Below are 9,488 nucleotides of genomic sequence, written 5' to 3'. Positions count from 1 at the left end.
CGTTCCTTTTCTGTAGTCTGCAACAAACCTGGCAAACTACAGCCCATAGGTTAAATCTGGCTTGAAGCATACTTTTGTAATCAAAGTTTTATTGGGCCATGGCCACACCCATTCATTTACATATTATCTGCGGCTGTTTTCACTTACCATAATAATGTTGAGTTGTGGCAAGGGAAATCATATGGTTCACAAAACCTAAGTTATTAATTATCTTGCTGGGTATGTCCCAAGAGATTACTGACCCCTGGTCTAATGAGTGAGCGAGGACAAGATCCCAGAGTTTATTTGGTTCTAATCAGAATGATTTGTAGCTTATTGTGACTTCTCTGAGTTGGAGCAACTCATTCACCAATCCATGAAAATAATAAAATTATTTGTAGAAATAATTTTCCCTTTATATGAGGGTAAAAAATATTATTTTAATGAAGAGTGATGCTAGATTATTTCTTAATATTCCAGGACTGTTGGTGAGTGTAACTGCTACCTTGTGGATTATAAATGTCAAGTTACAACTACATACATTCATACACGCCACCCAGGGCTGCACACAAACACATCAGACTTGACAGTGGGTAGGTTATTTATGCCTTCTTGAACTTGGGGATTTTTAGGGTTCCAGAATCTCCAGCTAAAAGCTTGAGAAACTGTCCACTTGATCTACTGTTATGATCTGGGCTCACACATTTAGAGTCTTGTAATAAAAGCCAGGCGATTTTCATGTCCTTGGCCCTTTACCTGCCAAGGCCAACTGTACCATTTTATCTGGGCTGAGGCATTACCTCAAAGCAACCTATTTGCCTTACATGTTTCTTCCTTCCTTTCAGACCTGAAGAGTTAATGGCGGGAAACAAAAAGATTAAGGTTATACCATCTTGTTTTCTGAACAAAACTGAAATATAATCTTACTTCCAAATGTGTTCTTTATAAAGCTCACCCCTTAATAGCACGTGTCTTCTTGACCCAGTTGTACCCATGGCTCATGTTTCTCATGTGCCTCGTTCTCTTTATGCTTCTATCTTATCCACTAGTCTATGAGCCTTCAAATGAAAACAGCTCTTTTCAGTGCTCAGTAGAGTACAGTACGAATGAGGTACTGAACAAAGGTCAGTTGAATCATACACACATCTTTTAAACCTTCAAGCATTCTCCTTCATGTGTGCTGTATGTTTCATCTATAAATTCTTCACATTAGCATTGTTTGCTTGTTTTTAATACTGAGTCTTTCTAAGTTATCCAGGCTGGTGTGGAACTCACTATGTAGCCCAGTCTGACCTCAGACTTTTTGTATTCCTGCCTCAGCCCCCAGAGTGCTGGGACTCCGGGTATGCACCACTGTGCCTGGTTAACACTGGTTTGTTGTTGTTACTGTTGTTCGGGTTTTTTTTTTCTGGCTTTGTTTTTGGCTTTTCTTTTTCCCTTCCCTCTCACTCTCCCAAAGGGAGAGAAGAATGATCCTCAATGTCAAGAGGCAGCTGCAGGAAAGCAGCCCCTAGATCCGGCTTCATGCTCAGGAGGGAACATAGGTTTCCTCCTCATGGTCTTGGGGCTCTACTCAGTCAGAGAAACTTCTCTAGTATGGAACTATAGAAATGATCCCTGAAAGTAGAGTCTTAACATTGGTTTTTTAAAATGATGATTTATTTCATGAACTACTCTGATGTGGTTTTTTCTGCAATGTTGATTATTTTCTACCCTTTAATCCATGAATTTAATTGTCATTAGCAAATCAACTGTAGGCCCTGTGGAAGATATAAAATACTTTCAGGTAGAGTGACAAGTGTTAAAGTATCAAAATATGAACATTCATACATACATTTACTAAACATGATAAGAATTCAAAGAAAAATGATTGGATGTTGTGGAGGAAATAACATGAAGGGCAGGTGATATTGACTAGGGAGTATGAATGTCAGAGCGCTGACTGGAAACAGAATTCATTTCACATGGTAAAAACAAAAATGTGTTGATGAAGGAGCTGTTTCTAGAGATGGGAGCAGAACTAAGGGAACATGGAAAATGTGCTGATTTCCTTACATGGTGGAGGGAAAGGGGGACAGAATGTGACACTTAGTGAAAACTGATGCTACTGGAAAGAGGTGGTACCCAGAATGGCACTCAGGTAGGAAAGGAAGTGAAAACACGTGGTTACTTGAAACCCTTGCAGCTCTTCCTAGACTTTCCAGTGGCTGAGCCCACCATAGAGCCAGACAGCAGGGGGATAGAGTCACACAGAGAGATGCATAGGATTCAGGGGTACAGAGCAAGATATAGGGCCAGACAATGGCTAATGGGAGTAGACTGTGGAAAGAAGTGAGAAGTCAGGGACAGCCTTTCCTGGGTGTGCTGTGGAAGTGATGAGATGACCCATAAAGGTTCAGAGGTCAAGAGAGAAGCTTTCCAGTTAGAGGGAGTGAACTATGTGAAGTCTTTGAGCTAAGAAAAAAGTCTTAGGGAACATAGACACTAAAGAAGAGGGAATAAGATTGCGGTGAAGGGGGCAGGGTTCAGGTCATGGATGTCCTGTGTGTGTTAAAGCCAGTTGGAATGTCAGTCCTAGTGCTGTGGCTGTCTGGTGAATGAATGAAGCAGTCTCACTGAGGACTGCAGCGGGCTGGGAAGGAGAGATGATGAGGTTCCAGTCAAGCATGGGGCAGAATAACGGGCAGATATTTCACTATAAAAGATAATCTTTTTTTTTCTCTGTTCTCGATTGTGATGTGATGGGACCAGCTGTCTCAAGCTCTGGCATTTGTGACTTTCTTGAATTGGTAAGCTGTAGCCTGAAACTATAAGTTGAAATAAAGCCTTCCTGCTCTGTGTTTCTTTTGGTCAGGGGGGTTTATCACAGCAACAGAGATGAAACTATGACTAATTGCCACTGAAAGGTCACTAGAGTAGTGCTGACATCAGTTGAGAACAGAGAAGCTTAGTGCATACAGCATTGCTTTGCTTTCTGGCACATAGTACTAGTACCTTTGACTCATTTCTCCAAGATTTCTCGGTTCCCTGAATCCAGGAATGATCCGTCATTCCCTTTAACCCCATATTCTACATACACAATAAATAAAATAACAATGAATCAATACTTATACATGGAGCAAGTGAATGAACAATGAACAGGCCTTAAATACGATAGAATGTAAAGATGTGATTGGCAGTCAAGGATATTTAAGTCTTTTTTTCCCCCTCTGATGTTTCCTCTACTTAAAGAAGAAATCACTAGAAAGAGTGTTCAGGGAAGTTATTTGGGACCTCTCAGACTGCAAAAAATATTGCTATCCATACTGTTATGGTTAATGTTGACTGTCAACTTGAAAAGGCCTAGACTCACCTAGGAAACAAGCCTCTGGGAACACCTGTGAGGAATTTTCTGTAATTAGTTAATTGAGGTGGGAAGACCCACCCCAGATATGGGTGGTATTATTCCTAAGGCTGTGGTGTTGGACTGGATTAAGTGAACTGAACACCAGTATTCGACTGTCTTTGCTTCTCAACTGTGGATGCAATTTGACTGGCTATCTCATAATCATTCTGTCATGACATGCTCAAACTGTCAGTCAAAATAGACACCTCTTCCTTAGGTTGCTTTTGTAATGTGTACTGCAACAGTAGTGAGAAAAGTAACTAAAACACATATAAAATTCAAGTGTAAGCACTACATTTTACAAAGCCATTAATTATGTAGATTCTCTGTCCAGATTCAGCTAGTTCATTTATGTCGTCTGGATATCCTTTAGTTGAAAGAATATTGTACCTAGTACCTGAGCTTTGGAACCGAGAATTTTAGTCAAATTCTAGCTTTGCCATAAGCAGCCTGGGTGATACTAGCAAAGTGGCTCAACATGCCTGGATTTCATTTTGTTCATCTGTAAAATGACAATGGTGATATCCATCTCGCCATCAAATTTATAACTGGGATAATGTATGTGAAAGTACAACTTTGAAACTACAAATGATTGCATAAGTCTTCATTATCATTTATTAGTATTAATTAGATGTCATGAATGAAGCCTGCTTGATTTTTATTTTGTTTTTCTTTAAAATATTTTGTTATGTTTTTATTTTTGAAATTGAAATGTAATTACAGCCTTTCCCCCTTTCTTTTCCTCTCCCTAACCTTTTCCATTTAAGCCTCTTGCTCTCTCTCAAATTTATGGCTGCTGTTTCTTTAACTGTTGTTACATACATGTATGTGTGTGTGTGTGTGTGTGTGTGTGCATGTGTGTGTTGGTGTGTGTGTGTGTGTGTGTGTGTGTGTGTTTCTAACTATATAAATACAACTTGCTCAGTTGTTTAGTGTTACTTATATGTATACATTATCAGAAGCGACCACTTGTTATTAGATAACCAATTAGTGTGTTCTTCCCTGGGGAAAACTATTTCTCCCTCTCTTCCTCAGTTGCCTATAATTCTTTGTCTAGGGGTGTGCTCTGTGAGATTTCCCAGTTCCATGTTAGCATGTTTATTGGTGTTGTCCTTGTTCAGGTCTTGCATATATATTTGTTTGTTTGTTTGCTTGTTTTCCAAACAGGGTTTCTCTGTGTAGCTTTGGAGCCTGTCCTGGAACTTGCTCTATAGACCAGGCTGGCTTCGAACTCACAGAGATCTGCCTGCCTCTAACTCCCGAGTGCTGGGACTAAAGGTATGCACCACCACTGCCCGGCCACAGGACTTTCACATTTTAAAAAATTATTTTTATGTATATATTTCTGAAAAATCCTCAATTATGAAATAAATGCCATTCCTTCTTTCTTTTTGTTTGTATTATTTTGTTTCTTCTTGTGTTGGTTGGTTGGTTGGTTGGTTGGTTGGTTGGTTGGTTGGTTGAGGACACTGAAGCCCAGACTGGCCTGGAATTCTCTATGTAACCCACGGTAGTCTTCAGTTCTTGGCAATTCTGCTTCAGGCTTCTGGAATACTAAGATTATGGGCATGTGCCACCACCCCTGATGCCTTTTCTTCAATAGGATGTTATTTTTTTCTTTCTTGAAATAGTTCTAACTTTGAGGTCAGAGATATAAAAAGTTCAGTGATGAGAGATCAGCTAACAATATTCGAGGCTCAGACTCCATCTCCAGCACTGCAAACAATCACAATTTTACATTTGATTATAAGTAGTGCATTGAAACATTCTTGAAACTAACAAAAGTGTTTAAAGGTGCTGTATAAAAATGGTCTCCATCATCACCCTCAATACCTTTGTCCTTGCTCAAAGGAAACATGTCTTGACAGCTTGGTGTCTAGGTTCTTTTTCTATGCTTTCACATATATGCTTTATCTTATACTTAGCTATGATCACATATTTTGTATTATGGCATCTTTTCTACTACCTTAATATTTTATTTTTACCATTATGTTCTAATAAATGGCAGATTATTATGATAAATAGCTTTTTTTATTCTCAGACACACCAGCATATTAGTTGTTATCTGCCCGAGATACTCCTTCACTTTTTCCAACCACTTTAGAGCAAAGTAAGACAAAAATCAACTGTGTCGTATGTGGACCTTTGGCACTTCTGGAATCACAATCCTCTTTCATCACTGCACTATCAGTCAACCTAAAATTTTTGAAAATGCAAATCCTCAGAGGAGTTGGCACTGAGGTTAGTTGCTGAGTTCTCATAATGAAAGGCACACAACAAATTGTCAATAGGGCTTAACATTCAGTTTTTCAAATCTAATGTGAATGCTGCCATTGCCCATTGTTGAAAAAGAACACATTTCCCACTGACTTTTGTGTGGCGGCGTTGTCAAGTATGAGTTTGGGAAGCTGTATTTGTGAGTCAGTGTGGGTAAGTAATCCCTATAAAAGCCTAATGAGGTTTGCTACACTGATGGTAGAATATACTTATTAACCACTTTAGTGTTTGGTTTGGTGTGGTTAATTTTGTGTATTCTAATTTTATAGCTATGTAAAAACAGGATCAAATATAGAACTCTGAAATAAAGCAGAGTAAATTGCATTTTTCTTCTCACCTTTTCTGCAAAAAACAAGCATAGTTTTTTTCACAAAATATTGATTCATTCAGAAGTCTAAAATCTTGCATGAAATTAATAGAAACCTCTGTTATACAAAGTAAAAATATGCTTCTGCCAGTAGGAGTACCATCCAAAAAAAAAAAGGCTACAAGTCTGTTTTTAATCTCACATTTAGTTAAAGAACAGTTCTGATGGAGGTAGAGAATTGCCAAAGGAAAATGCTTTCCTGCTGCTAAAGAAATGATGAGGCAGGCAGTGGGTTTATTTTTATAACAATGTGTTTTGATCCTGTGACAAATGTTTCACCATAGCCTTAACATTTTTCCTATTCTAAACTAAATTGTGTATGTTAACATTCTGATCTGTCTCAACTTCTAAGAATACTAAGATGTATTGTTGGTGTTGAGGACTTTTCTCTCTGATTTCCTGTAAGTTTAATTCAATTACACGGTTGTTGAGTGTTTCCCGTTTGCAAAGTACCAGCTAGAGTACTGCCTAGTCATAGAAAGATAGTTAAACCAACATCTCTCTATCGGGGAGAAGGGGAAACTACCCCTAATTGATCTAGGTACAAACAAGAGAGCAATGCCTTCTTAAAAAAAACCTAGAAAATGCTGAAAGGGAAACCAAGGAGGGAAATAAATTTAAATAAGAAAGATCCTGGAGGTCTTGGTAAACAGAGAAACAAAGCCTTACATTTAAAGATGGGTAACATTTGATATCTTGCTGTCAGGGTTCTGGTGCTGGAAGCCATGTCTAGAGGAACTGAAAAGGTTGAAATACAGCACAAATATTACACGGTGGCTGTCTACTTAAGGATTTAGTGCTGAGGCTAGACCTATACTATCCAATATGGCAACCACTAGCAACATGTAACTGTTTAGATTTATATTTAAAAAAAAAAACTAAATATTCAGTCCTTCAGCCTCACTAGATACATGTTAAGTGCTTAATAGGCACTGGGAGTGGGGGGGAGGGGATACTGTGGTAGAGGGAATGGTAGAAAGATTGCTGATCATTACATTTCACATTTTGGCATACACCTGGAGGTCTGTTAAAACACCAGTTGCTAGGACCCATCCCTAGAAATTCTTCATTAGTAGGTCTGGGATGCAGCCTCAAGTTCTACCTTTCCAGCAAGTTTGCAAGTGATGCCCATGCTGTCAGGTCAGGGCCCTCATTGTGAGTAGCTTACAAGTGATTACTACTCTAAAGTCTCAGTTTTATTATAGACCAATACACATACTTTTCAGCAGTAAAAAGATTAGGACAAAAAGTGTCTGAAAATTAAACAGTACAGAATTAAAAGCTAGTAAATTCCATGTGCATATATTTAAATTTCAATGACTACAATCAGAAAAAGTTTAAGAAAAAAAGAAAAGAATGTTTAGGGGGGATTCTAGATGTTCAGTCTCTATGTGTGCGTATGTAATGTTTATGTGTATGTTTGTGAGAGAGAGAGAGAGAGAGAGAGAGACAGAGAGAGAGAGAGAGAGAGAGAGAGAGAGAGAGAGAGAGAGAGAGAGAGAGAGATGTGCATGTGGATAGAGGTTCCCACTTGTTAGAGTGAATATGTGTTAATCAGATAGCAAACATGGATGCTGGTCTTTGAGTTCCACCTTATTTAAGGCCATCTCTCCTGTTTTCCTCTGTGCACACCAGGTTAGCTGGCCTTTGAGCTTTCAGGGACTTTCCTGCCACCATCTCTAATCTCTTCGGAGTACCACTTTCTGTAGGTTCTGGGGATTTGAACTCAAATCTTAACACTTGTGTGGCAAGTGCTTTACCCACTGAGCTCTCTATCCAAGCACTTCATTCTTTCTTTCTTTTTTTTTTTTGAGCAGGAATCTTTTTTTTTTTTTTTCATTTCTGGAACATTTATTTATTTATTTATTTATTTTTAAATTTATTTTAATTTATTTTGCAATACAATTCAGTTCTACATATCGGTCACGGATTCCCTTGTTCTCCCCCCTCCCGTCCCCCTCACCTTCCCCCCAACGCCCCCCCCCCCCATTCTCATCTCCTCCAGGGCAAAGCCTTCCCCACAGACTGAGGTCAACCTGGTAGACTCAGTCCAGGTAGGTCTAGTCCCCTCCTCCCAGGTCGAGCCAAACAATCCTGCATAGGCCCCAGGTTTCAAACAGCCAACTCATGCAATGAGCACAAGATCTGGTCCCACTGCCTGGATGCCTCCCAAACAGATCAAGCCAATCAACTGTCTCACCCATTCGGAGGGCCTGATCCAGTGTGGACCCCTCAGCCATTGGTTCATAGTTCATGTATTTCCATTCATTTGGCTATTTGTCCCTGTGCTTTATCCAACCTTGGTCTCAACAATTCTCGCTCATATAAACCCTCCTCATTCTCGTTAATTGGACTCCCAGAGATCCACCCAGGGCCTAGTCATGGATCTCTGCATCCAGATCCCTCAGTAGTTGGATGAGGTTTCTAGCACAACAATTAGGGTGTTTGGCCATCCCATCACCAGTGTAGGTCAGTTCGGGCTGTCTCTCGACCATTGCCGGCAGTCTGTTGTGTGGGTATCTTTGTGGATTTCTGTGGGCCTCTCTAGCACTTTGCTTCTTCCTGTTCTCATGTGGTCTTCATTTACCATGGTCTCCTATTCCTTGTTCTCCCTCTCTGTTGTTGATCCAGCTGGGATCTCCCGCTCCCCCAAGCTCTCTTTCCCTCGACCCTCGCCTTTCATTACCCCCACTCATGTCCAGGCTGTTCATGTAGATCTCATTCCATTTCTCTGTCATTGGGCGATCCCTGTGTCTTTCTTGGGGTTCTGTTTTCCGGGTAGCCTCCCTGGTGATGTGAGTAGCAGACAATTCATCCTTGTTTCATGTCTAGTATCCTGCTATGAGTGAGTACATACCATGTTTGTCTTTCTGAGTCTGGGTTACCTCACTCAGGATGATTTTTTCTAGATCAATCCATTTGTCTGCAAACCTCATGATGCCATTGTTTTTTTTCTGCTGAGTAGTATTCCATTGTGTATATGTACCACATTTTGTTTATCCATTCTTCAGTTGAAGGGCATCTGGGTTGTTTCCATGTTCTGGCTATTACAAACAATGCTGATATGAACATAGCTGAACAAGTGCTCTTATGGTGTGGTTGAGCATTTCTTGGGTATATGCCCAAGAGTGGTATAGCTGGATCTTGGGGGAGATTGATTCCCAATTTTCTAAGAAAGCGCCATATTGATTTCCAAAGTGGTTGTACAAGCTTGCATTCCCACCAGCAGTGGAGGAGAGTTCCCCTAGCTCCACATCCTCTCCAGCATAAGGTGTCTTCAGTGTTTTTGATCTTAGCCATTCTGACAGGCGTAAGGTGGTATCTCAGATTTGTTTTGATTTGCATTTCCCTGATGATTAGGGATGATGAGCAATTCCTTAAATGTCTTTCGGCCATTTGAGTTTCCTCTGTTGAGAATTCTCTGTTTAGTTCTATAGCCCATTTCTTAATTGGACTGTTGGGCATTTTGATGTCTAATTT

At 39.9% G+C, this 9,488-nt stretch overlaps 1 non-coding gene across 1 annotated transcript; it reads right to left on the bottom strand.

The window, feature by feature from the left end:
- Positions 1-1,402: 1,402 nt before the first annotated feature.
- LOC128118384 (small nucleolar RNA U3) lies at positions 1,403-1,612 on the bottom strand. The gene has a single exon (XR_008221179.1). It is a non-coding gene; the product is annotated as a small nucleolar RNA U3 (small nucleolar RNA).
- Between the last annotated feature and the right edge of the window lie 7,876 nt (positions 1,613-9,488).

The sequence above is a fragment of the Peromyscus californicus genome, unplaced genomic scaffold (assembly GCF_007827085.1).
Source record: "Peromyscus californicus insignis strain IS unplaced genomic scaffold, ASM782708v3 Scaffold_10__1_contigs__length_136768540, whole genome shotgun sequence".
In the NCBI taxonomy this organism is placed as follows: domain Eukaryota; kingdom Metazoa; phylum Chordata; class Mammalia; order Rodentia; family Cricetidae; genus Peromyscus; species Peromyscus californicus.
Note: the sequence above shows the minus strand (reverse complement) of the source record. Positions and strands in the feature narration are given on the sequence as shown.